The sequence below is a fragment of the Protopterus annectens genome, chromosome 8.part0 (assembly GCF_019279795.1).
Source record: "Protopterus annectens isolate FY-2018-M chromosome 8.part0, PAN1.0, whole genome shotgun sequence".
Lineage (NCBI taxonomy): Eukaryota > Metazoa > Chordata > Ceratodontiformes > Protopteridae > Protopterus > Protopterus annectens.
Window position 1 is genome coordinate 521,770,045 of NC_056741.1, and position 23,479 is coordinate 521,793,523.

The 23,479-nt window shown below is 40.8% G+C and overlaps 1 protein-coding gene across 2 annotated transcripts in view; it reads right to left on the reverse strand.

Annotated features, from left to right (window-relative positions):
- LOC122808904 overlaps window positions 1-22,278 on the reverse strand; it is a 1,046,088-nt gene extending 1,023,810 nt beyond the window's left edge. The window contains exon 1 of one of the 2 annotated variants that reach the window (XM_044080021.1): window positions 22,195-22,278. The gene's annotated coding sequence lies outside the window, so the exon portion shown is untranslated. The remainder of the gene's footprint in view (window positions 1-22,194) is intronic. The other variant, XM_044080020.1, reaches the window with a different exon arrangement.
- Between the last annotated feature and the right edge of the window lie 1,201 nt (window positions 22,279-23,479).

The window sequence follows — 23,479 nt, forward strand, 5'->3', positions numbered from 1 at the left end:
GCATTAACTTCCTTGACTTTACCAACAGCCCTCTCTTGTACTACTTCCCCCATGTCACTGATTCCGCGGTTACATTAGATCACTTTGATTTTGCCATTGCCCTTAATACAAGCCTCCCCACCCATAAAACACCCTATAATATCTCAGGATTATTCCATATCCAATTTATTGATACTGAATGATCTCCTGAATAAGCACATCTGGTATATTCCAGCAAGCAAACTGATTTATAATATCATCCTTGCCTTGACATGCTCCTCAGAATTTTACTGTCTGATGAATAGATCTACTGAAGACATGTGTCTCATCTGCCACAGTATTTTAGCTGTTACATTTCTGTATTCACTTACTGAGTCAGATATGATTATATAATCAGGAAGAGGCACAATAACTCAAACTGGTCTCAATAATGCAGAATATGAGGGAAGGATAAGAATGCATATATGAGGCAAAATGAATCACATCAGCCAAGCATTCTGTTCTCCTTGGTGCTATAAAATGTTTAATGCCTCACTACATTTGTCTCTTAGATAAAGCTTTTTCATTTTCATTTTTTTGTATTTGAAAAGGAAAAAGGTGTAAGCAGTGAGCATGTGACTAATATTGATCATCTGATTAACATGTGACTTGCAGTTGTATTATATAGGTGTGTCTCATTGTTTCAACTCAGTCTGAAGAAGTTTCATCTTAGAGACGAAAGAGCTGACTGAGTTATTAAATGTTTTTGTGGTACCAAGTTGTTCTTTTTACTTTAGTCCATTTTTACTACTGGATTAATTCTGGGAAGTCTTCAGTTTTACACTCTATTTTCCTTAACAGACCATCTCCATACATTGTGTCAAAACACAGTATAAAACCATATTTACCATTTTAGTAGTCTTATATTAAAAAAATAAACAACTTCTTATTTGATGTTTAATTTATTCGGTTAGTTATTTATATAGTCAAATATTAAAGGCAATGTGTACTATTACAGATCATATTAATGCAGTCACCTCCTCTTCAGGGCTTCTTTCTAAGCCATATAAATGCTTGTACTTTATCAGTTGTATCTGAGGATGATATCATTTTCAATGAGTGAAGATGTGTTGAGAAGAAGGTTCCTGGCCCAGATTGTGTTTATGCATTTATTTATATTTGTTAATTGGGTTGGCACTATTGAAAGAATAGCTCCTTTACAGTGAATGCCCGGGAGAAAAGTTTCAATCCACTGTCTGCTTTTGTCACAGATACTGCTCATGATCCACAGGTCTGTTCGTGGAGTGGTTTCATTCATAAATTAAATTTGTAACTTTCGTTTTATATGAATGGTGTATATTCTTAGCTAAGGTTTGCTTTGTTTGCAAAATGCATTGCCTTTTTCCAAAATGTGGTTTTAGCTATTATCTTTGTGCCATTCTTACCTAAAGAAACAATAACATAAAATGCAAACACTTCAACTTATTACCCTGTTACTCCATCCTGTACTGCATCCTGATGATTTTTTTTTTTAATTAAACTGTAATACAAATTTACAAGAAGGCTAAAGGGTTGAACTAGTGTGTTGTGTGTGCATGTGTGTCTGGGCAATTGCATATATGTGTATGTGTATATTTATATATTTTTCATTCATTTAACAAATAAGTTAATTGGACTACTTGGTAACCTTTTCAGGCGAACCCTAATTACACAGTGAAAGTAAATATCAAAACAAATTATGAGAAGCACAGTAACAACGGAAGAGCATTGTACCACCTCAGAACAGTGTAACACATGAAACTAAATTAGTATGTAATAGTGTTGTTTACACAGAGGATTATGATCAGGTCTTCAGTCCAGATTGTAGCCAAGTTAATTGGTGCCCTTACTATGCTATCAACCCCCCCCCCCCCAACGACAGTTCAAAGTTAACAAGTTTAAGACCAAACAAGCTGTACTGTTGCATTTGCAGTAGTCAGTGCATGAAAATAAAGAACTACTATATACATGCATAGCAACACTTAACTATCTTCCCTTACTGTAATTTAAGCAGTCATGAAAGTATGGTCATGATTCATGGCTGCTTAAATAAATACTGAGAATGCTTACACTTCCAGTCATGGAGCGGTCAACACCTCAACAAAGATCATGTCCCCTGACTGCTTGCACCTGAAGCAGATGCCCCCATTGCCTTGACCTGGCAAACAGTAATGCTCCAGTTATAGCCAAAGTACTATGCATTAAAGAAACAGACACTTTGAAATTCATTTCACAAGGAAAAAGGGGAACAATAAGAATTTTTTGCCTCAGCTGACTGAAGGATCCTTCTGTGACTTGTCCCTATCATTCCTCCTCTCTGTTCCACAAACCATGGTATACCTCTGATGTAACCTATAAAGGGTCTCCCTACTAGGAGTCCCCATACACATGGGGTGCCCATATCCCATGTGCAGACTCTAAAAGAGTGCAAGCTGCCAGGTTCCAAGTGTAGAACAGGAACAAGCAAGGAGCTCTCATACTACAGCTTGCAGGATCTTCTGAGTCTACTCTCCTAGGGTGCTGACATCAGAGCTGGACTGAATGTGCAGTGGATATTGACTTGAATGTTTGTGCTCACCACAAACCCATTGGCCAGTCACTAGTTTTCTGTCTTCCTACCAACCAGACTGGCATCACCTCTCAGGGTTATGGCTTCTACCAAAGTTCTACTAGAGAGGTGATCTGCATACTGTTATTCTCGCCCTAAGATGGGCATTTCCATCCTCTCTGCCTCACCATCAAGCACGAGAGCTACTAATCAAACTCACATTGCTTGAACCATAGTCAGGGCTTTACCTCTCTACAACGCTAGAAAATTTCAGAAGGTGATCCACAGCCTGAGAGCAGGCAAAGCTGAGATTCCAAATTAGTGAAGGAGTCCATATACATTTCCAGCAAAAAGATCCATTTATCTGTGGAGCAGAATCAGTTATGGTGAAGGATAGCTTGGAAACCGATACAAGTTATACAAGTGACAAACGTAACACCATGAAACTTAGAGCTGGTTATCACACAATCACTGCAAAAAATGAGTACAGACTGTTGCACGGGGAACTTGCAAATGCAAGTAACAGAATGCTCTGTAGAGAGACATACAGACCACAGTGGTGGTGGTGGTGGTGGTGGTGGTGGTGGTGACTGTGGTAAATCCATGCATCATTACCATCAGAGAAAGAGTCCACAGACAGGCACATCACATGTGAGAATGGACAAATAGAAATTCAGTCAAGATCAGATGACATTATAATTTGGATTTTAAAAGTAAAGAAGCCTATGGACTATGAAAAATGAAAACATAAGGGTTCAATTTTCAGGCATCTATCATAGGAGGAATGACAATGTATCAAGTGGCATGGACATTATCAAGTCAGTGAATTGCCAGAAGTATGTGGTTCACCTGACTTCCACTCTGAATCCCTGCAATGCTCAACCCTCTAGGTGATGACCTAGGAAGAAGTATGTGGTAAAGTGGAGCACAGAGGCCATTAAGAGTTTCTAGGCATGTATTGCTGGGTATATGCTAAGTGAGCTAAAAAGCATACAGAAGAAGTATGACAGACACTAGTTGTCAAGAATTATCATGAGCCAGAAGAGTGAAAGTGGCTTGCAGGCTGTTTTAAAGAGAACTAAGAAGAGAAACAAGTTGAGGTTATGATTCAATCAGCCTAGGAGAGGCTGTCTGAAGTAAGTTAGCATGTTTCATAGTAGAGTGAAACAGGCAAGGAGACAGAGGAAGAAACGTTTGAACTGTATTGTTTACCAGGTGTGTGTGTGTGTGTGTGTGTGTGTGTGTGTGTGTGTGTGTGTGTGTGTGTGTGTGTGTGTGTGTGTGTGTGTGCATGTGTGTATGTATGTGCGCATGGTGTGTGTCAATGGGTGCACAGAGGCTGCTGTACCTACCAGAAGTAAGCTCAGAACTAGCCCCAAAAACAAACTGCCCTGGTGGCATCCCAAATTAAACAGGATATACAACAAAAGGAAAAAAATGTGTTAAAAATCAGGAAAGGTAATTCCTATAAAGATAAAAACTCTCTCATGAAACTAAAAAAGACAACCAAGAGAGCAAATTAGGTCAGACAAAGCCAACTTTTGAGGTTAAGATAGCCTCCTAGGTGAAATATACTCATATGACCTTCTTCATCTATGTCAGAAACCTCAAGGGCAGCACAGTGCTGAACTGGTGGCTAATAAAGCTACATTTACCAAGCCTGCCAGTATAGTGAACCTGTTGGTAGATAAATTAATTTCCAACTTTGCCACCCCCATCCCCAACTATACCCCAAGAAATACCTTCAAACAAAACTCCTCCAGGCTATAATTAGGGAGAATGTACTGGCTGCACTCACTAAAGCCAAGAATACAACCTCAATGGGCACCAGTGACATCCCTGGATGCCTGCTAATCAATCTAAAATATGACTTATCAGGACCCCTCAAGTCACTGTTTAACTATGGTTTTAAAACAGGCTTTGTGCCATGCGAATGGAGGACAGTAATGGTCATCCCCCTTCATAAGGGATGACCTTCAATAGAGCCTGGAAACTACAGACCCATTTGTCTGACTAGTCTTATTTGCAAATCCATGGAAAGAATTATCATGGAAATTATCAACAAGGACACAGGAGACATACAGAAATTGGATATATCCCAGTTTGGCTTAGTCAAAGGAAGGTCATGCTTACTGAATCTAGTGGACTTCTTTGAAAAGGTCACTAGGGCAAAGGATGAGGAGGAAATGTTGTATACTGCCTTCCTGGATCTGGCTAAATCATTTAATACAATACCCTTCTTGGTTATTGTCAATAGACATGTGGATCCTGACATAAATCCATTTATAACATGCTGGATAGCTAGATAGCTCATGGATAGGACCCAAGAGTTTAAGATCAATGAGGACACCTCACCAGTGGAGTCCCTCAGAGTTCTGTGCTGTGCTCACTCCTCTTTGACAATCACCTCTTAGATGTCAAATAAAATGTCAAAGACCTCTTGCTAACCAAGTTCGCAGGTGATTGCAAACTGGGAATGGTCACTGAATTTACCCAAGATGAGAAAACCCTTCAGGAAGGTGTAGCACAGACAAACAATTGGTGCCAAAACCATGGCTTAAAACTCAATACAAAGAAATGCATTATAATACCTTTTGGGAAGTCAGCCAACCCAGGTAACTATGTCATCAGTGAAACACCCATAAATATGATTCTCTAATCATGGATTTGGGAGCTCATGTAGCTAGTAAACTAGCCTTCAACCAACAGGTGTCCAAGGTAGTAAAAAATCCTGCTATGTTGCTCAAATTATAACTAGGTCCAGAGAGGTAATCATACCACTGCACTTCGTCCTCATCAAGCTCAACATAGAGTATAATGCCCCCTTCAACATGCACCTGACCAGAGACAAGCACCAACTGGAATGTCTAGAAAAGTTCCTTACAAAAAGAAAATGGAGTAAATGCAATGTCCTACACTGATTGCCTCAAAGCCTTGTCTCTATACTCAGTGTCATACAGATTTCTGAGAGGTCATCTTTGCCTAGCATACAAGGCATCTCTGGAAGCTGTTTTGATTAACCTTTTGCACATCCCCAAAACAAACAGCATCAGAACTACTAGATTAAGAGACCTAAATTTTGCTTGTGACATAAACAGGACATGTTGGACAGACAGATATGTTTCTCAAAGAATTCCCATTCTCTGAACAGGCTCACCATGCATGTGAAGAAGAATTCCTCCCTAACCCTATTTAAGCACAGCTTGGATCAATGGATAGGTAATCAGAAATTCACCCCTGGTCTGCCAACTTGTTCTCTGATGGACAGAAGCAGTAAGTAAATCACCCCTTATATAAATCAAATTTGTGGGTCACATTTGGGTTAAACAACTAGGCTTATAAGGGCCCTAGTAGTCATTAGCCTAGTATACATATATGAACCTATCAACATCATCATCAGCCCCCTTTTACCTATTTTTTTTTCTATATGGGTTGGAGTGTACTGCCAACTGTTGCCACATCTCGTGACTCACTCCCACTTCCCTCCCTTCTTTGGCAGTCATACCTGACTGTCACAGATCTTCTCTCATGCAATCCGTACATCTCATGGCTGAATGTCCTCATTTCTTTTAGCCATCTTCCTGTTTTTGCCAAATCTTCACCAGATTGCATTCTGTTTTCCTGCACATTTGACTAAACCACTCTAATCTGTTTTCTTTTACTTCTCTGCAACTGGAGTTGCTTTGGCCTCTGCTCTGAATGCCTCTTTCTTCTCCATCAGCTCTAGTTTTTATCAGCTGCTCTGCCCTCTGCTCTGCAGGTTTTGGGACCTTAAAAAAGTTCTGGTCTTAACTTTTTTATTAATGGGAAATTGTCTGTACTTGTTAAGCACCTATTTGTTTGTTCTGATTTCCTGCCAAGGAGTGTATCATATAACTGATTTGTTTGCAGTTAAAAGTATTCTGTAGAGTCTCCTTGCTCCTTTATCTGTTTAAAAACTTTCATTTTGGGGCTCACTGCTGTGATAAACATTTCTGTAGTGTTTACTGCCTGAAAGAGTGTAGGCTACTAGCTTTAATATTGTCCCAGTTCAGATTTGTTGTCTTTGGGCATGTTTGTTTTGCAGTGATTGTTCTGAGCACATGACCAGGCCATCTTGAATTAACAGAAACCTTTCTTTACCTTTTGTGGCAGGATTGTGTTGATTGGCTGCTGGCTGGTGGGGGTTGGGTGGTCTAGGGCTTGGACTAAGCACTCATTGGTTCTTTTGAGCTTTTTTTAAAAAAGTTGTCTAAGGTTGTATCTTCTGGTATTTAAGCCCTAACTTTGAGAGGATTTCTGTCCATACACACTGAGCCAAGCGGAGGAGGAGCATTGACTACAACTCTGATCTAAGATATATAACAATAAGTATCCTGTTTTTTGGCTTTTTTATACTGGCTATTGCTTCTAGAAATTTATATATAACATTTTTACTGTCTGCTGTATATTTTTTACTGTATTTTATTGCTATTAACTAATCTGCATGGTTAAACTAAAATTGTCTGCCTTACAGGGCCTGAAAAATAAGTTTTTTTTACTGTAACACTGTTTGTAAAGCTTTATAGCTAGTTTCACTGTGTGAAAGGTATTAATGGGACATTTTCTGTACTTGTTAAGCACCTATTTGTTTGTTCTCATTTCCTGCCAAGGAGTGTATCATATAACTAATTTGTTTGCAGTTAAAAGCATTCTGTAGAGTCTCCTTGCTCCTTTATCTGTTTAAAAATTTTTATTTTGTGGCTCACTGCTGTGATAAACATTTCTGTAGTGTTTACTGTCTAAAAGAGTGTAGGCTACTATCTTTAGTACTGTCCCCATCCCCCAACTGTTGGTGTCTTGCTGTTATACTTGGCGGCTTTGCAGTTGCCCGCCCCTACTGTAAATTAGATCTGGGACACTCTTCTCAGTCTAGTGTCATTAGCTCATTCTACCTAATACAGAGAGAACATATGAGAAGGCCAACACACTTAGTATTTTTCCTTCTGTTCCTCCTTTCTCCCTTCCTTACAAAAAAAAATTGCCTGAATCTCCTTGTGTTCTGACTGTGCTTCTCAAACGTTTTGGAAATATAGAGTATATTTTAGTGCATTTATTAAAACTGTATTTGCCGTAATATTGCTAAAACTCAAGTGCTGTAGGTTGCACTGCATCTGAGTTGTTTTAGTGTGTTTTAGCTGCTTTTTTGTATATATAGACTTTTCTGTATATGTAGACCAGCTACTTAATCAACTGTATTACTGCCTCTTAAATCATTTTCAGATGTGCATTTGCCTTGCTTCATTTAAAAAGTTTTAAATTTCCAATTTTGTAAAGTTTTAATCACATTTACTGTTTATGTGTACACACCCAAGGGTGTTAGCCTTTTCTATGTTTATTTACTGCATTGTTGCATTGTTTAGCCTGTTTTAACCAAAAAAACCCAAAAAAACAAAAAAATACTATCTTGTTTGCTCATTTTCCTCCTTTCCTAGCTAGTATAGTCCAAATCCCAGGCTTTGCTGGTTTCAGGACTTTATTTTCTGTGTTCAGAGCTATCCAGACCTTGCTGAGGTAGAGGGAAGTCTTACTGCTTACCAGTGGGAGTGGAGAGCATTGTACTGCCGTTCTAACACTAGAGGAGTTGTTTCCAGCTCTGAAATTGTAATTTTATTAGCCATTTTGGGGTGATTTCTATCCCTTTCAACTTTCTGACTTAAAAGCAGCTCCTCTGGGCTATGGTTAAACTATTCCAGGTGCCAGAAAATCTGCTCTTCAAATTTTCCCTTAGAACTAGCTGGTTTCTCAGTAGTAGCACTAAAATCTGAACCCCTGTGACTAGCACTTGCTCTAGGCCCTCCTGGAAAACAGTAAGAAGCCTTAAACTGATACAAGCACTCAACTCTCCTTGTTAATAAGGAGAAATTAATCATAGGCAGTAAGCCGCCTATAACTGCAAAGTACCTTGCAAAGGTAAGGGAATACAGCTCTTGTACTTTACAAAAAAAGCACCTAAACAAGCATGTCCAAGGGTCAGGTTCCTAAACAGGCATGTCCAAGGGTCAGGTTCCGGTGACTTTTCCTGTCCACCTGGTGAATCTGGGAATACTGGGGCAATGCAGCAACTGCCTCATGTACACAAACAACCCTCTCCTCCTACCACCCAACACTACAACCTGTGAAAGATGCACTTACATAGCCAAACTGAAAGCAAAGCTCTCTCCAGCCAAGATTGTGCTAGACAGTCAAGAGGAGAAGGTTAACACCTGCACTACACCTCAAGCAACACATAGACCTTCAAAACCCACACCATCAACACCCACACATTGCAACACTAAACCCACATATGCAAAGGCCCTAAACATTAACCTGCCCAAGCAACAAGAACCTCCGAAGCTGAAATGCAAACAAATACCAGTCACAACCAAAGTGACACATAGCTCACAACACCAGTGTGCCACCCAACAACAGCCCCTAAGGCAAGACAACGTACCCAACACTTTAGGTGAATCTATAGTCAGGTACACTGGTGTCCCACTCACCAAGCTGAGCAAGGAGAAAATTACAGTCAGCTGCCTGTCAGGTGCCAGGATCCATCATATAATGCATGCACTCAAGTCACTCCACAACAAGTACAAATATGACTCTGTCATTGTCCATGTTGGAGTGAATGACTTGAGATGTACCTGCCTGGACTACATGAAAAGTGACATGGAAGAGTTCTCGGATCATGTGGCCCAGGCAGGTATGACCCTAGCCCTGAGTAGCATCCTGCCTTTGCCCAGAATGATACCACAGTATAAGGACAAAATGATTGACTTAACAATTGGCTAAGCTTCTGGTGTCATTCAAAGTGGATCCAGTATCTGTCTGCCCGGGATGACATGATTGACAAACCACGATGCTTTGCCAGAGATGGTCTGCACCTGTCACCCCCACATTCAGGTTACTGGCTAAAGCTCTTTACACCCCTATAGTGCTTTTTTTAGGGAAGATTCAAAGTACAAAACCACCACCGTAACAGATACAAGCATGCAAAATCTGAAGGTAATGCTACTCAATGCTAGAAGTCTAAACCTCAAAATGCACTCTCTCGAGGCATTCCTAAAAATGGAGAACATTGATATCTGTGCAGTAACTGAGACCTGGTTCAAGACTCCAGAGAGCAATACCAGGCTACAACTCTTACCACACTTTTCGGCCACCAAACCAAGACTGAAACACTAAAGGTGGAGGAGTGTCCATGTTCACCAAGGATATTCACATCTCCAGGCTAGTTGCCCAACACAATGCATCTGAAATTCTCCAGGTGCAACTAACACTAGGTAAGACTGCAATCCAAACTGTAGCTTGCTACAGATCCCCCACCATGCCCCAAGATTCTCACTACACCTTTCTAAATATACTGGAAAATATTAAGCTACAACTAAACACCCTAATACTGGGTGATTTCAACTACCCTGCCATTAACTGGGAAAACTACTCAGGTACCAACACCTTTTCCCTACGGTTCTTGGAATTCATAAATTCCAATGCCCTGGATCAACTAATCCGTTGTCCCACCAGGGGCTCCAATATCCTAGAACTGGTCATTACCAACATGGCAGATAGATGCTCCACACCAGTGGTCACCTCCTCATTGGTCAGGTCTGACCATAAGCAAATTACCTTTGACATCCACATCCCACCCCCACCCCCAGTAAGGAAACCTCTGTAAAAAAAACTTTTCCAAAGCCAACTTCATGCTACTTAAGTCAGAAGTGACAAACTTCATGGCACCCATGCAGAATGGAGCTGAAAGTTCAACAGCTGAATCCTACACTAAGGCACTGTATGAGCACATCCACTTGTGCATGAATCGTGCTATCCCAAATAGAGCCAAGATACTCTCCTCCAAAAAATGGACGCCAATCTGGTGGTCCCCTGCCATAAACAAACTACACAACAGAAGGAAGAAACTGTTGCAGAAAAGGGGAAAATCCCAGAATGCAAAAAACTCCCTTAGCCTCGGTAAGAAGCTGAGATCTCCTACAAAGCTAGTTACGAAAATAAAATTGCCAAAAATTCCAAAGACAACCACAAGGTATTCTATAGTTATGTCAAGAATCTAAATGGCAATGTTCAGATCTGCCCTGAGCTACAACAGAATGGCATTAAAAATACTGATCCCAAGGATATTGCCAATATCCTGGAAGATCGATTTAGTGCCAATTTCACCCCCCTCTCACCCGCTAAAGGGCCCATCTCAATACCAAAAAATTGCCAAATTCTGGTAATCATGGCCACACAGGTAGAACCCGCACTCTCCAAAGCTAAGAATACAGCATCCATGGGACCAGATGACATCCTGGGCTGTGTACTACATGAACTACAAAATGAACTGGCACCTCACCTAAGTGTCATGTTTAATCATAGCTTCACCTCAGGTTTCGTGCCCACTGAGTACAGTTATCACACTCCACAAGGGGGGATCCACCTTGAACCCGGGAACAACCATCCCATCAGTCTGACGAACCTGATCTGCAAGGGCATGCAACGCATTATCATGGAACTTATAAACAAAGACATTGGCAACCTTCAAACACTGGACCCCACCCAGTTTGAGTTTGTGAAGGGCCGACCTTGTCTCCTGAACCTGACTGACTTCTTTGAATCAGTCTCCAGAGCTGTGGATGAGGGTAAGGTGGTCCACACAGTCTATTAGGACCTCGCCAAGGCCTTTGACACCATCCCCCACTCTGGAATCATAGATAAACTTACTAAGCTGGGCATAAATCCCTACATCACTCGATGGGTTGCCAACTGTCTTACTGACAGAACTCAAACTGTAAAAGTAGCTCCAAATCCAGCTCCAGACAAGCGACAAGTGGAGTACCTCGGGGTTCAGTCCTGAGACCACTCTTGTTTGGCATCTACTTCTCTGAAGTACAGGCCAACACTAAGGGAATCTGGCTAACAAAGTTCGCAGATGACTGCAAACTGGGAGCCATTATTGAATCCCCAAATGATGTGGATATTCTACAAAAGGGCCTTACAAAAAAAGATGCTTGGTGCCAGAGCCATGGCCTCAAGCTTAATGCCAAGAAATGTATAGTTATCCTCTTTGGGAAAAACCATGTACCCATGAATTACCACATAGATGGCAGTACACTAAACACCGAAAGTGTGATGAGAGACTTAGGGACACAGGTGGACAGCGGTCTCACCTTCGATAACCATATCACCACAACAGTCAGGAAATCCTTCTATGTGGCACACCTCATCACTAAGGGCTTTTCATCTAGAAAAAAGGAGGTCATTGTCCCACTGTACTCATTCCTCATTAGACCCATTATAGAGTACAATGCCCCGTTTGGTATGTAACTCACAAGACATATGCAACAGCAGGAAAGGCCGCAGAAATACCTCACTAAAAGAATCACAAGCCTAAAGCAGATGCTTTATGATGACCATCTAAAAAAACTCCAGCTATACTCTGAGGCATATTGTCTACTCAGAGGTGATCGCTGCTTAACATACTGCTCAGACAAGCTCCACGTGGGTTTACAGAGTGGTCCTAGCAGCAGGGAACTCAGAAAAGTGACTACCTTCTGGATTTAAGTATCTTTGCTTTTTTTCACTTGAAATAGCTTCTGTAGCTTACCTTGAACTAGCCTGAACTGTTTTTTGGACTGTGGTGTAGTTCCTGTGTTGTCCATTACCTTACTTGGATAGAAGGAAGTTTCTTTGCTCACCAGTGGGAGTGAAGAGCCTTGAGCAGCCTACCTGTCCTTGGGGGAAGTGACCTCAGCACAAGAAGCTGTAGTAATTGGTTATTTGGGACCATTTCCAGCTCTTTTGTAGTTCACTGTTTAAAATCCGCCTCTGGGCATTTTTTTCTGGCTATACTGCTCAGACAAGCTCCACATGGGTTTACAGAGTGGTTCTAGCAGCAGGGAACTCAGAAAAGCGACTACCTTCTGGATTTAAGTATCTTTGCTTTTTTTTCACTTGAAATAGCTTCTGTCACTTACCTTGAACTAGCCTGAACTGTTTTTTAACTGATTGCGGCATTATTTTAAAATCTGCACTAAAAGTTACATTTTAGTCGAATTTGATCGAAAGTTTGCTTGTTTGTTTGTTTAATTTAACCGTGGAGGCTGCCCACTAAAGTGTGCTAGCCTGTGTAACTAATTTATCACTGTTTCTGCATTTTCTGTGTATTTCTACCAAAAAAACAAAAAATATAATCCTTGTTTTCCTGCCTAACTCGACTAGTTTAGACCAGTTTACATGCATTGCTGTATTCTGGGCTGTGGTGTAGTTCCTGTGTTGTCCATTACCTTACTTGGATAGAAGGCAGTTTCTTTGCTCCCCAGTGGGTGTGGGGAGCCTTGAGCAGCCTACCTGTCCTTGGGGGAAGTGACCTCAGCACAAGAAGCTGTAGTAATTGGTTGTTTGGGACCATTTCCAGCTCTTTTGTAGTTCACTGTTTAAAATCCAGCGTTTGCGGCTTTTGCGGTCATACGCATAGCGCAGCACCGGTTAAACAAGGTTAAACTTTTTCTGGCTCTGCCAAGTCTGTTCTTCAAATTTTCCCTTAAGGAAGCTCTACTCTTAGTATAACCAGACTACTCACTGTATTATAAGCCTAGCACTTGTTCTCAATACTTCTCTACTAAGTAAGCACTCGTACTAAGTAAAGCACTACATCTACTTACCACCCCTGTGAATACCCACTTCCCTTAAAGGTATACCACTCCCTTATACTGTTCTAGCATGTCGAGTGGTAGATTACTGGTGTCGCTCCAGTTCAGCTGGTCAATCTGGGCATCTTGAGACAATGCTACAATTGTCTCATGTACACAGACAACCCTCTCCTCCTCCCAACAAACAAAAATACATGTGAGAGATGCAACTATATAGCCAAATTGGAGGCTGAACTCTCTCAACTCAGGGCTGGCATGACCAGACAGGCGGAGATGGCAACCACACACACAACAATCCCAGTCCCACATAGACCTACCACAACTGCAAACCAAACACATAAAAACACAAAGACATACTCGGAGGCTCTAATAAAATACTTACCAAAACAACAGAGGCTCCCAAAGCAGACATCCAAAAATCCACGACCTCAAAACAAAACACATGCAACACATACTTCAATAAATCAGTGTGTCGACCAATCACAGCCCTTAAGGCCAAACACCTTGCCTGATACACTAGTAATAGGTGACTCCATAGTCAGACACACTGATGTCCCACTGACCAGGCTGAACAAGGAGAAGGTGACTGTGAGCTGTCTATCGGGAGCTAGGATCCGCCACATAACACACACACTCAGGTCACTCCAAAGCAAGTACAAATATGACTCCATCATTGTCCATGCTGGTGTGAATGACCTGAGACGTACCTCCCTGGACTACATGAAAAGAGACATAGAGGAGCTCTCCGATTATGTAGCCCAGGCTGGTATGACCCTGACCCTGAGCAGCATCTTTCCCTCACCAAGAATGATACCACAATTCAAAGACAAGATGATTAGCTTTAACAATTGGCTCAAGTACTGGTGTCATTCTAAGGGGATCCAATGTCTGTCTGCCTGGGATGATATGTTGGACAAGCCACACTGCTTCGCAAGGGATGGCTTACACCTGTCACCACTGGGCTTCCGGATATTGGCTAAGGCTCTTGCCACCCCATAGTGCCTTTTTAGGCAAGGCTCAAAAGACAAACCCACCTCCTTAGAAAACAAAATGGAAAAAAACTAAGGGTAATGCTGCTCAATGCCAGAAGTCTAAATCTCAAGATGCAGGCACTTGATGCACTCCTCAGCATGGAGAACATCGACATCTGTGCAGTAACTGAAACCTGGTTCAAGGCTCCTGAGAGCACCCCAGCGCTACCAGGCTATACCTCGTATCATGCTTTTCGGCCCCAAAACCCGGGCCGAACCACAAAGGGAGGGGGAGTGTCCATATTCATAAAAGACACCCACACCTCAAGGTTAGTAGCAACACATGAAGCATCAGAGACCATACAGGTGCAACTAACCATAGGCAAAACTGCTATACAACTGGTAGCATGTTACAGACCACCCTCCCAATCTCAAGAACCCCACTCAGCCTTCCTGAAGACATTGGAGGATATGAATGTATCACAAAATACCATCATACTGGGAGACTTCAACTACCCAAACATAGATTGGGTACATTATTCTAGCCCTAATACCCTAGCCCAAAGGTTCCTGGAATTCATAAATTCAAATGCACTGGAACAACTAGTCACCTCTCCCACTAGGGGAGATAATATACTAGACCTGATCATCACAAACATGGGGACAAAATGCTCCACACCGGAAGTATACCCCTCACTAGTGAGATCTGACCACAAACTAATCACCCTGGATGTACATATCCCACCTCCATCCCCAGCACAAAAGACCACTGTGAAAAACTTCTCAAAAGCAGACTTCACTCTTCTTAAGACTGAGATGGTATCCTTTAAGCCCACTGTGCCAGTGGATACCACATCCCACAATGCCGAATCCTTCACAAATGCTTTCTATGGACATCTCCAAGAATGCATGGATCATGCAATCCCAAACAAATCCAAGTCCCTCTCCACCAAATGTAAGCATCCTGTCTGGTGGACCTCAGCCATAAACAAATTGTATAACAAAAGGAGGAAGCTACTGCACGTCAGAGCGAAATCCCATGAAGGGAAGACATCTCTGATCAACATTAGCAGAAAACTACGTTCTCTCATAAAAACATCCAAGTCAAACTTTGAGAGAAAAATCGCTAAGGACACTAAAGATAACCACAAAGCCTTCTTCAGCTATGTTAGAAACCTGGGCGGAAACCCTCAGATATGCTCAGAGTTGGTTCACAACAACAAAAACTACACTGAACCCACAGATATTGCTAACATTCTGGCTGACAGGTTCAGTGCAAATTTCTCGCCTCCTTCACCCCCAAAAGAAGAAATACTTATCCCAGCTGAATGTAATCTCCCTGTCATCTCAGATGTCCAAGTGAGAACCGCCCAAAACAAAGCAAAAAACACAGCATCAATGGGACCTGACGGTATCCCGGGGTGCGTGTTACGTGAACTCCAAGGGGAGCTAAACCCACACATAAAAATGCTATTTAACCTTAGTCCTACTTCGGGATATGTACCTGAACACTGGCGTACAGCAACAGTGGTCCCACTCCACAAGGGGGGGGTGCCTCTACAGACCCTGGAAACTACCGCCCCATAAGCTTGACTAGCCTGGTCTGCAAAGCTATGGAAAGAATCATTATGGAACTCATAAACGGAGACATAGGGGACCTACAGACGCTTGACCCCGGCTTTGTGAAGGGCAGATCCTGCCTTTTAAACCTGGTTGACTTTTTCGAAACAGTCACTAGAGCCATTGATGAGGGCAAAGCAGTCCATACAGCATACCTGGACTTGGCTAAGGCCTTCGACACAATACCCCACTCAGGCATCATAGATAAGCTAAACAGCTTAAAAGTAAACCCTTATGTCACTAGATGGGTTGCAAACTGGCTAAAGGACAGAACCCATAAAGTTAAAATCGCTGGAGCAATGTCAGACTCAAAGCCAGTCACAAGTGGTGTCCCACAGGGATCTGTCCTGGGACCCCTCTTGTTCAGCATTTATTTCTCAGATGTTAAAGCAAACATGGGAGGGCTGTGGCTGGCAAAGTTCGCAGATGACTGCAAACTAGGCACCATAGTCGATACACCAGCAGATACACACATCCTACAAAAAGGCCTCACTGAAATGGACAACTGATGCCATAGTCGCGGCCTTAAACTAAATGCCAAAAAATGTATAGTCATCCCTTTTGGAAAAAACAAAGTACCCACAAATTATCACATAGACAGCAACCCACTGAGTACGGAAAAAGTAATCAGAGACCTAGGGACCCAAGTAGACAGCGACCTCTCATTTGACACCCACGTTGCCAAAGTGGTTAGAAAACATTCTACCTTGCACACCTCATCATGAAGGGTTTCACATCCAGATCCAAGGATGTCATTGTACCCCTATATTCCTCCCTCATGAGACCCATGATTGAGTACAATGCCCCATTTGGTATGTACCTCACCCGGCACTTGCAACAGCTGGAGAGACCACAAAAGTACCTCACCAAAAGGATCAAGGGTCTCCAACATATGTCTTATTCTGCCAGACTAAAGAAACTTCAGCTCTATTCAGTAGCATACCACCTGCTCAGAGGTGATCTCTGCCTGACGTACAAGGCCATGTCCAATCAGGATCTGATGGACATGCTCCACCTCAAAAAATCCAAATCCATCAGGACCATGAGAGCTAAAGACTTAAAACCTCGGCACAAGTATGAATAGGACATGCTGGAGGGATAGATTCATAACCCAGAGGCTTCCCATGCTTTGGAACAGGATCCCAGTTTGTATTAGGCAGAGCCCCTCACTGACTCTCTTCAAGAGAAATCTTGATGAGTGGATGGGAGATCGTAAGTTTACCCCAGGGGTCACATCTGTGTCACTGCTAGACAGGGGCACAGTAAACTAATTCTATTATATAAGGGGACCTTCACTGTGTCACTACTAGACAGAGGCACAGTATTCTAGATTTATTCTGTACATTTTTGTACCATTTCATGGAGTGGCAAAAGCCACATCACTATGGCTAGGCTTACAAATGCCCCAGGGCAGATAGCCTAGTACTATACTATGAAACTATGAAACTATGAAACATACAAGGCCATGTCAAACCCTGAGCTATTGGACATGCTCCACTTAAAGAAATCCCAATCCCTCAGAGCCACATGCTCCAGGGATCTAAACCTTGTCATCACAATTAACAAAACATGCTGGAGGGATAGGTTCCTGACCCAGAGACTCCCCATACTCTGGAATAGACTGCCCATACATGTCAAGCAGAGCACCTCATTGGCCCTCTTCAAAAGGAACCTTGACAGCTGGATGGGAAATAGGAAATTCACCCTGAAGATCACATCAGTCACCCTGCTAGACAGGGGTCCAGGGAAGTAAATTCTGTGGGAAGAAATATCTGGGCAGTTGTTTGGCTAGGCTTGTATAGGCCCTAGGGCCGATAGCCTAGTACCAACCTATGAACCACTGGTTTGCACACCTTATTTTTTACTTCATTAGCATTCTTCTGTCACACACTACCACAACACTTTGGACCAGTTAGCTGAAGCATGTCTGATTCAAGTTTTGACCTCCTCATTCAGACTTTCCCTCCAAGATACATGGAGCTGTTATCTTGTTCCATTGTTTCACTTTCTACTTCAATTTTCAGTTTCTTCTTCTCTCCCCCATTGCTGTAATTGCAACTATTTTGTCTGTACTCAGTTTCATACCATGTGCGTTCACTTTGCATTCCAGTCTCTTATCATTTGCTAAATTTCCTGTTCAGAGTCTGCCACTTTGTCTGCTAATGTAGTCAATTACCGGTATAAGAAACAGTGGACTCAGAGCTGAACTCTAATGCACACCCACTCCCACTGAGACAAAAATCAGGTACAGTAAACAATCAGTACAGAGATTTCAGATAGGGTTAAGCAAGCAGAGATCATATGATCTGCAGAATTTCTGGTGCACAATTCATGGAAAGAATCATATAGCTTCATAGATTCATAGATATTACAAGGCTGTTGAATCTTATGACCATTTACACCTTACTAGTGCCATTCCTCAGGCTGCACTTCCTTTCTCCAGAGGGCAAGGCATACTAGTCAATAACAGAAAATTTGTGACTGCTCACCCAGTCATATGAGCTATGTTTAAAGGAAGATAGTAAGTTGCACTGTTTAATGATTTAGACAACTGTTTCTATATTAGTGAAGACTTTTGACTTGCATCAGAGTTGTAGAGAAGCAGAACATCCAGGAATACCGGGCTTCAAATGGCATGATAAGCAGAGACAGAGATGTCCACTCAGAAGTCAGTAACATACTGAATAAAGGGACAAGCTTCCTGCCATCCTTGATAGCTCAGGGACTATACTGTAGATCTGTGATCTTTGTAATAAATAATTGGTCTGATCAGTGTTGGACATAAAGGAGTTATTACCTCTTTCTACCTTAATGATATTCATTTGGCAATTAGCTATGCTAAAGAAAAGGATATCCTACACAACCAATGTCACCTGATGGTCAAAAGGGAGGGAATTATTCACCCAAGTTCCTAGGGGTCCCTGACTATGTTTTCATCTTTACTTGTCTGGTGTCTATGCAATAGGATTGGAGGGGGGGGGTTGTGCACCAAAAGTGACTGCACCACACATTTTGGCATTTAGTCTGATCCCATTTTTAGTACACCAAGAGTTTACAAGGGAGAGTTCATTCTGGAACGTTTGGGTGTCAGAGGGTGACTTGATAACAACTCCCAGTTTGCAGTTGTCTGCAGACATTGTTAACCAGATGTCTTGGTCTTGGACATGAAGTCCTTCATCACACACTGTGCTCCTGTAGGCAGAACCACAGTGCACTAGACACATCAACTCTAAAGCATGGCTGGCTGTAGCTATACTGTACTGTCTACAGCAATCTACCACATAGACAAAGAATTGTGGGTAAAACAGACATTATAAGGTTCAACCTATTAAACTTATAGCCAGCTAATAAAATGTCTTCTAATTATTGTTTAAAGGAAACACAAGAGAATGAATGGGATCATGTACCATTGGGAAGAGCCATTGGTAGGTGGGCAGATAAGGAAGAAAAGAAAAGAAAAAGTATATACATACACCATCATAAAAATACAATTAATATATTCTGCATTATGACAACAAATGAAATGAGTTAGTGTAGATATCATTGTAACATACTGCAATAACACAATAAGCAGTGCACTCTAATGGGGTAAAAGATTGAAGACCCATAATAGGTCATACAGCTATTCCTACTCAGGATACTAGTTAGCCATTGCTTAAAACATAGTCTTCCTATTATCACCTATAAGGAGCTTTTCTTACAAAAATTAATAAACTCCACACTTTTCCTATAGTATAACACATGTATTTATTGCGCTGCTTGCAGTTTTAGCACTACTATTTAGCAGTACTGGCTGAGATTGAAAACAAAGCAAACTTTTATTTAATAACATGCAGTGAGATAAGCAATATATAAGAAGATTTACAGAAATTAAAAATATCCAAATTATTTTATTCTGAAATTTAGCAATCTATTATAACTGTGAAAGGTAAGGAACATGCACATTAAATATCCAAATGATTTACTTCTATAACATAGCTGAAACAGATGCATCACTATGAATGGTTAAGAATATGTGCCATGAAAACTTAAGTACATTTTATACTTAACTCACTACAAGCTTTGCCCCACTATAACAGCTTACTCCTGTGCTAATCCTAACCCAAGCCCTAACCCTAACCTTCCCCTAAACCCAACCCAAGACATTACATTACTAAAAATGCTTTCCCTAACAGTAGCACTGCACAAGACAAAAGAACACAGTGCATACACAATACCAGTGAGGCACAACACTAACTCACACCCCCCTTTTTAGCCCTTACTGTAACCCTAACCCATAAACACTCACTCATACACACTAGCCACTATAATGAGATCTTGCATATCATCACAACCAACACCTTTTCCGTTAAATATTTATTTTCCTGCACAATCTGCACTATGTAAAACTTGAATTCAGCCATATTGGAGCCACACAAACAAGCCTTCACTTATATGTGCATCCTCTCTTTCTCATATTCACACAAACACTTCTACCAAATGAGTATTCTATCATTTTGATTACAACCATAAAAGCATATGACAGGAATATTTATGCACATGTATATGTGTATATATATATATATATATATATAGTTCCACTTCACAATGTCGAATTACTGAAAACTCAAACTTCATATGGTTGAGGCTATATTGATCGAGTTTTCAGTAAGTGTAATAAAGAAAAAACCCAAACACATCATTTCTGCAGGGGAGCAACCCCACTGCACCCTCTGTACTTAAATATACCATCTCTGTGATCGCACTATAGTGAGGAAACTGGAGATCTGTTTCCTCGCTATAGTGTGATCACGGAGATGGTATATTTAAGTAGGGAGGGTGCAGGGGAGCTTGCCCCCCCCCCCCTGCAGAAATGATGTGTTTGTTTTTTTTTATTTCACTTCCTAATTTCGAGTTACTGAAAACTCGATCATATTGTCTCGACCATATGAAGTTTGAGTTGTCAGTAATTCGATATTGTGAAGTGGAACCATAAATATATATAGATATATATATATATATATATATATATATATACATGTGCATAGATATTCCTGTCATATGTTTTTATGGTTGTAATCAAAATGATAGAATACACATTTGGTAGAAGTGCTCTTCTAAACCACGAACCTCATATGACTGAACTTTATTTTCCCAAGATGAAAATCCTGAAAGCTGAAATACCTGAATGGCAATTTTTTCCCAGGGTAAGTAAACACTTGCTCAACATGCCCTTTTCTCTGCTGTAATGCAATCACTGAGTTGGTATATATAGTTGGGGGACTTAGCCCCTCACCTAGGTGGGTTTTACTTACTTTGGTGTGTGTTTCATGTATGTTTGGGCAAGTGTTTACTTGCCCTAGGAAAAATTTGCTGTTCTGGTATTTCAGCTTTTGCAATTTTCGTCTTGTGAAAATGAAGTTCGGTTATATGATTTTTGAGGTTTAGAAGTATATCCATATATATTATAGTTATTAACAGACAAATCAAGGCATTAAAAAACTATTCATTGGAATGTGACAATTACAAGAAGCTGTAAGCAATTTGGTAGTGCCTGAACAACAAAATGGAAAACATTAACAATAACAAGTTTGACATATGACTAATTTAAGCTGATGCATTAATTATACCTCTCAACTGTACAGATTTCGCAGAATATCCAGATTTTTGCCTCATATTTTTGGTCTGTGCCATGCAAAAATTGTGTTTTTTTTTTTTTGACAAATCATTGGGATGATCTAAGCATTAAAGTCATTAAATAATGACAGATATTTCAGTTTTAGACTTCATATCCTCCAGAAAATGCATCCTAACACACATCCTGTTATTCTAGCAACTTTCTAAGTCTATACAAGCAAAATTTAAAATGTGTCCCTATTTTTGAGCCTTTGCCCCCCCCCCCCCATTTTGTTAGGCTTTGTCCAGATTTCTTGAGCTAAGACGTTGAGTAGTATGGCAGTAATGCATGAATAACCAAAAAAATGCAATGAGATGCAATTATAATATCAGGCTAAAATGAGATAGTGACAGACATTAGTTCAATTGATGCATTCATATGGGTTCCCAGCAGTTGATAAGTGAGTGACATGAAGTTATAAAATGTTAAGCTTATCCGATTTAGAACAATGCTCATAGAACAATGTCACTTTTCACATACCGGAAGGCAATGAGGTACAACTGTTTTTGTTTTTTTTTAAGTTTTCTGATTCACTTCAAGTATCTTGCTATTGTCACAGCCAGATAGTTGTTTTCTCCCAACAATGAAGCCTTTAATAATAATGTGTAACAGTTGTTTACTTATTTGTACTTGAAGGTAATTTTTAACAAAAATTATATGAAACAAAAGTTTGTCCATTGTTTTGTAGCTTTATTACAGCAAACATTCCTTAGTGCCTATGAAAGCTATAAAACATAAACATGACTGTTAACTTACTTTTACACTTGTTTTGTCTTCTTCTTCATGGAAGTTTGAGCAACAGCAGCTAATTAGCTGTGCCAGCTGTAACTGTCTCTTCACTGTGTGCCAGTTTATATATATTGAAGCACTTCTGCTGGAGAGAGTTAAGAGGACTGCAAGTTCACTGGGAAAATCAATTTATTACAGTGGATGTTATTGGTTGATTCTGAACAGTGTCTGCATGTGATGTACTGTGCAATGGAATTTCATGAAAGACACTGTTTATTAGAGGAATATTTGGGTGCCTTTATCAATAAACATGTAAATGAAGCATAGCCATGGAAAATATCATTATAAAAGTGTGTTAGAGATGGTATGAAATGTATCCATTAGATTAGATAATTTCAAACAGTCTGTGCATGAGATCAGCCCTTCATAAAAAAGACACAAACTGTCACAATATTACCTAAAATGCATAAGCATACATGCCCCCATTGTACTCGTTTTATGGAAATTTTCCAGTCTTTTAACAATATTTAATGAAAAAGCACATGGTACTAGATTTGTTAGAAGAAGATTCCAGAGGCATTTCATCAGTGAATATACAACAATGCCTGTTACAAAGCTTATGATACTGAAGGAACAAAGAAGGGGCAAAAACTTTTCAAGCTGCTTTTCCTAAGCTAGTTAATCACATTACTGAATAACTTGTTTTTGTTAGAACAGAAAAAAATTACAATAGGAATGTGAGTTACTAGATGGGGCTGGAAGCATTCTCTTAAATGTCATTTGCCATACCTGCATCCCTTAAACCGCACAAGTAGCATTCTTTGTAGCATGTCATTCTATGATAGTAATATGTAATACTAATTTAAAAATGCATCATTTGTAGTGTAAGTGCCATGCTCAGCTGTCTAATTACATGTAGAATCACAGTCATATGACATGTTTTGAAACATGCAGTTACAAGTCTGTTGAACTTCCTTCTGCATATTTCATACTCCATCACACTTGTTGTTTGACTTTTGGCTTTTCCCAGTTAGGGGTCACCACAGCAGAACTCCGGTCCGCTAATGATTGGCAGTAGATTTTCACGAACGCCGAGGTGCCAGCTCGACGTTCAACCTTCAACGAAGGTATGCCCATTTACACATGTCTTTCTAATTCCCACCCAACTATGGGGAGGACATGCAGACTCCACACAGAAGGCACTCCCCGCACTCCAGCTGAGAATCAAATGGGAGAACCTCTTGCTGTGAGGCAACAACGCTACCGCTGCACCATCGCAGATGCCATACTCCATCACACATTTACTATAAAA